We start from the raw sequence: 6157 nt of genomic DNA, 5'->3' as shown, positions 1-6157 counted from the left end.
AGCTGGGCAAAGTCATGAGTTACCTGAAAGGAGTCTGGTCTCTGAGCAAGCCCAGCAGCAGCACTACGAACGTAACGGAGGCAGCCGAGGGCAGCGTGGGGGTGGGAGTGAAGCTCGTGTCCCATCGCGCTCTCCAGAAGAAAGACTGCAGCGGTGGAGCTGCCAGACAAAAACCGAACAACTTTTGTGAGAGAGGAAGTGGCTGTGGCATGGGTGACAGCAAAAGTTGCTGACTCTAGGGCCAGGACCGCAGGGCTCTGCGTGTGGATGGCGCCATTCCCCCCTCTCCTCTGCTCTCGCTGGGAACTGTGGTCTCCTTGTAGCAGGGGGTGCCTGCAGCAAGGCTTAGCAGCACAAAGAGAAGCAGCCTTGTCCTGCTGGCACAGGGAAGGCGGACAGCCTAAGGGCAACTGGAGAAAGCCAGGGAGGGAAAGCCATCTCTGGTTTCTAAAAACTCCCCTCCCTCCGACCTGCTGAGGGACCCCCCATCTGGTCCCCTCAGCCTCACGCCACCCTCTGATGTGGGGTGGCAGTGCCGGTCTCTCTCGAGGATAAAACATCCATCAGGCACCAGCTCCTCCACTGCTGCTCCGACACAGGCAGCCGGGAGGCAGTCAGGAAGGGCTCAGAAGGAGGGGGGAGCCAAGCTGTAAGGCTCAAAGAAGGAACAGAGCCAAATCCCAGTGACCCGAGCGGAGGGCAGGAGCGATGGCCCAACCTGGGTCTCGTGCTCAGGGCCAGGGTAGCACTACCCATGTACCTTGAGACCCAGGTCTTTCCAAAGCTGTGGCTGTGGCTGAGGTGCGTGGTCCCTGGGAGGCAGCTCAAATGTAGCTGGCAGCGCTAGGGCTGTCAGCTGCCCATAAGAAAGAGCGGCTGGCAGCGCAGGCACGACCGCTCTCCCCTTTGGACTCAGAGCACCAAGCCTCCGTGCAGGCTTGTCCCCCTCAGGGCTAGCGGCTGAGAGCAGCCAAGAGAAGCCTGCTAGGTCCAATGGCAAACAGCCCCTATAATTTTTTAAGCTTTTTCCTAAAGGTCACTTTAGAAGGCTGGGGAAGGAAGGAAAATGAATCAGCCGTGGCATTTTGAAATGAAAAGAAGGATTTCATATATTAATATCTTTTTTCCTTTCTTTTCTTTATAAGAGGAAGAAGAATCTTTCTGGTGGTATTTAGTTTGGGCTAAAGACAAGTTTAAGCCTGTCCTTTGGGGGCAAGAGGAGACAGCGACAGGCAATTTGGGTTCACTGTGGTCTTCTCTGAAGTCTGAACATTCCTCCTTCAAGACAAAAACAAGGCAAACCCACAGCCAGAGGAGGACAGTGGTGTGAGAAAAGGCAGCTCTGGCTTTTCTGTCTTGCTGCTGTAGAGGGCCTGGTCCAGACCACAGCCTGAGCAGGAGGCCTCAGTTTCTCCATACCTGGTCCTGTTCCATACAACCAGTCTAAAGAAGCAGGTAAATGGCGTTCTTCAAATACCACAAGTGAAAACATCACCAGAGCGGGTATGAAGGGAATCTAACAGCCCCATGACAGGCCGTGAGGCAGCTCTGTGCCTGGAGCTGTGGGAGCATCAAAGGTGCCCCCCATCCCCAGGAAGGCATGCCCTGGACCTGCCATCTCCCTGCGTCACCCTGGGTTCCTGTGAGGTCCGAACAGGCAGCACCGCGTCAGAGGCATTAGCAGCACAGATACTGTGAGGTTACGGTTCAAATCAAGTCAAAGACACAATGGTCAGGCAGGAAGCGTAAAATTTGGGCTAAGGCTGATGCTAGATATAGGGAGTCATTCATTTTAACTTTAGGTGATGCTGAATTAGCCAGATCAGTAGCTTGGGCTGGCCAGGACTAGGAGAGGCGGTGTAATTACCCGCACGCAGTGTTCTTTTAGGACAACTGCCATCGTTCTCAGCGCTGGAGCAGTCACGCGCTGCTCTTGGCTGGGCACCACTTGCTCCTGGAGGAAGTCCACTGTCCATTTGCACCAGCGTGTGAGCGATCCCCAGACCGGGTCACTGCACCCAGGCTGAGGGGAGGCCTTTCAGCTCTCCGGCTTTCTGGACTTTTTCCCCACTGCCTCTCCAAGGCTTGCACAGCAAGAGCGCAGCACCACCCTGTGGCATGGACAGCCTTGTACGCAGCCTGCCAGACCTGCGTCACCTCACTTGGGAATGCCGCTGCAGCAGAGGGAACTGCTTAACCCAGCCTCCTTTGTGCCGCTGCTGCTAAGGCGATTGAGATCTTGGTGCCAGATGCGAGGCAGAAACGGCCTGCTGTCTCAGAAAAGCACACGCACACCGCCGGGCAGCCCCATCGGGAAAGCTGCCTTGCACACACACAGCTCCCCGATTAGGCTGCGCTGAGGTAAGCCTCATCTCAGATACAGATCTCTTGAAAGGGGGAATGATATCTCTATGTTAATGATGCAGCACACAAAGCCTATCCTTAAACTTTAAAATACAGTGCCAGGCCCTTCCTGAACGAACACAGGACACATACTGATGGAAACTGAGTGCTTGTGTTTTTCAGTATTTAAAATCTGTTGCAATGAAAATGCTTTGGCGCCAGAGTACTGGTCCTAGCCTGCTTCCCACAGGTGAGATCTGTGCACGTTTCCATCCCTAGCTGACTGCTGCACAGCCCTTAGCCTGGCGATCACAAACTGTTTGGAGAAAAAAAAAAAAGACCCCCCCCCCAAAAAAAAACCCGAAACAAACCACACACACTCACGCAACGCTTCTGTAGAGATAACTCATCTGTCTGAACTGAATAGCAGGGTGTGGGAAGGACACACACCAGCACAGTCCCCAGCTAACTTAGGGCCGCAACGAGAGAAGTTCCTAGCATTCCTGGTGGGACACGCTGTCTCCCTTGTCTGGTCCAGAGGTGAGCAACACGAGCTAGAGGCTGCTGTCAATCCCTGCACACTCCTGGTACATGCTGTTGCACTTCCCAGCATTGCATCTTGTTAAGAGACACCAAAATTGCTGGAAGCAGATCCCATTATTAGCATCCCTGTACTTGATCTTGTAGGGCCCTGTCAAACAGTCTGGTCACACCAGGGATCACATACAGAAACATGGCTGTGGGCTGTGCTGTCATGTCCTTGGGCTCTACAGCTCACCGTCTGCTGCCGACGGCAACCAGAGGCTTGTGGAGGCAATGCCTCTGCGGCTGCCAAGAGCTGGCTGGGAGATGAGTGTCTGAAGTGAGAGGTGAACCCAACACATGCCTCTCGCCTGGGGACAGAACATGGTTAGATGGCAAGAGGCCATGCAGCTGGGCAAGGGGCCGCAGCAAGCACTGATGGACCCTTGTGCATGAGGGCTAGATAGCAAGAAGCCATGTGACTGGATGAGGGGCTGCAGCAAGCACTGATGGACCCTTGTATATTAGTTCCTGTGCCTGGTTGGGACTATGCAGCTCTGCTGCAGGTGCCCAGTGTTAGGAATGCCCTCTCCTAGCTCCATCTGTTGAAGGAGGAAAATCCATCTCATCATGCAACATGACTAGTCAGGAAAACTCATGATGCAAATCTGAGTTGAACAGCAATTTAAGAGGTTTCCCTACTGACCTCAGCACTGACACTTGTGTTTATGCCTGTGAGTCAAATGAGACTTGGGCCAATATACACGTGTCCCAGAAACCCAGTCTTTTTGAGGTTGTTAGACTGGTGGCCTGCAGGAGGCACAACTACATCAGATCTGTGTTTCATCTCCTCTGTACTGACAGAGGAGGTCTGTCCAAGCCAGAATAGAAGATATATTTTAAAAGAGGATTTTTAAAACCTGGAGCAGGCCAGGAGAGTGGTACTGTGCCACATCAGTTAGCTGGCTGTGATGAAACTCCAGGCTTCCTGGCGCCCGGGCAGGTCTATTCTGCCTGGTAAGAGGCTTATGAGGATAGCTTAAAACCTGGCTTTTGGAGAACTTGTACCTCAGTGGGCAGCAGAGGGGCTGAGTACAGAGCTCGGGTCAGATCACTGTAGTATGAAAAAAGCAGGACTTCATACAAGTTCCACCGTATAATCAAATTCTGCTGAAATGAACGGCTTCCTGACTATCCCAGTTCACCAAGCAGTGCCAGACCCTGGGGCCTGGCAGTTCCCTATCCGAAGCAGCCATTAGTGGCAGAGAATTTCTTGGCTGCCTGGGGCTTCCTGCACACTGTGGGTATGTGCCCTGTACCAGCTTTGCTGCATTTCTGTCTGTTTGGGACTTGCAGTGGTCTCAGAGACCCTGCAGTCCTGCTCTTCATCCATGGGAACCCCTGCCCCTTGGTTCCCCCACACATGGCACAGCTTTGGAAAACCAGCCTGGCCACAAGCCCTGCTTTGAGCTGCCCCAAAGAAGCCAAATGAGCCAGAGGGTAAAGGAGGGGAGTGTCCATCCCCCCCTTTTCCCTCCCTGGTGCATGGATGCAGCTATACACATATCCTGCCTCCCTGAAATGCCAGCTGCTTGCATCCGTCCCCACTGCACACTGTAATTAAAGCTGACTGAGCCCCTGTTATCACAAGGAGAGGTTCCACCTTGTCACTTTTCAAAACAAATCTGCTTGAGCACGCACATCGCAGTAGGAGAACGTGTCCTGTCCATGGCATGCGGCTGCAAGAACGTTTCAGGGTTTTGAGGCCACTTAGCCGATGCCAACGTCCTACCACATCGGCAAATGCTTACACTACACTCACACACCTCACAGGCTGCTCCAAACCGCACCCAGACACACAGGGATCTGCGAGTTGCCTCTCAGTTTCTGGGCCTTTTGGAGAGGATCAGCATGTCCCCCCTGCTGCTCTCATGTCTGCAAGTCCCACCCTTTGGTTAAAGGCTCTGCAACAGCATCGAAGAGGCCATGGTGCCCTTCCTTCTGCAGATACAACGGGCTGAAGGGCTTTGCCCCGTTTTCCTGGGCACAGGGACTGAGAGTGGCCTTCTGCCGTTACCCTTTCCACCAGCACGCACCTGGGGGACTGAGCTGCTGCTTGCGAGTCTCAGTGTGGAATTGCTTCATCAGCAAAGCTGCGGCTGGTCCCAGACAGCTCCCTGCAGGCTGTCCTTGCCTGGCAGGGCTGCCCGGGAAGGGAGCCTCTCCTCTTCCCCGCAGTGCTGCCGCTTCCAGCCTCATGAGCTCAAATACGCTGCAGGGCCCTGCAGGCCAGATGGACTGTGGGCATCCCGAAAGCAGCGGGGCCCTGGGAGGGCATGCTGTGCCTTGAAATGCCTTTCCATTCCCACGCTGCCAGGGGTTTGTGTGCACACATGGCTTACCCTGTGCTGGGACCACTGCTCATGCACAGCAGTGACATAAAAGCATACCTGCCAGCTGTGGTTTCGCTTCCCAAGGTCGCTCGAGGCCCAACTACCCTCATCTTCTGCCTCAGAGCAGCCAGCCCAACAGCCCTACACTGAGTCCTCAGCCACCAGCCACCCAGCAGCGAGCCCTCAGCAGCGGACGCCACGGGGACAAGCAGCAGGCCTGGCTAGGGAGCAGCTTCATGGCACCCCGCAGGGAGAAAGAGGCAGGCGGCGCTGGGCAGCTTCGTGCAGAGCTGCTGTCCTGAGGGCTGGCAGGGGAACTGGGGACTGTCGGAGCTCCAGAGAGCGTGAACACTGAATGAACATGTCTGTACATGTGCACATCGCACGCACTCTCAGAAAGACTATTGCTAAAACCGGGCACGGTCACAAAAACGGCACCTCTAAGACGACTTTTCAACTGAAAATGTAAAATCAGTGTTTTGTAGACAAGAGCTGTATTTTAACAAGCTGGTTCAGAAGGACAAACATTTCCACACAGCACTGGCTGTAGTGCTTTGCACTCGCACCTTCTCATGCCCTGGCTCCCCAGCTCCACGGTGACACACGGCAGCACCCAGAGCAGCACGCAGCGCCCACTGGAGAAACGGGGGCTCGGGAGACTTGAGTCAACAGCTTCTGGGGGCCACACTGCTGGCTCACGTATGTGTGAGGCAAGAAGGTGACATGTTCTGTTTTGATCTCCCATTAGATTTTCTGGGGAAAATCCCAACTTGAACAAAAGCGAGCCTCTGAAGCCTGTTTGGCTTGAATCCTTTTGGCTCCAAGTGAATCAGCCTGGCTCTCCCGTGCAGCTCCCAGCTGCTCTGGCATTCAGCTTGGGATGCACCCCCCAATAATGC

The sequence above is a fragment of the Apteryx mantelli genome, chromosome 8 (assembly GCF_036417845.1).
Source record: "Apteryx mantelli isolate bAptMan1 chromosome 8, bAptMan1.hap1, whole genome shotgun sequence".
NCBI lineage: Eukaryota > Metazoa > Chordata > Aves > Apterygiformes > Apterygidae > Apteryx > Apteryx mantelli.
Note: the sequence above shows the minus strand (reverse complement) of the source record.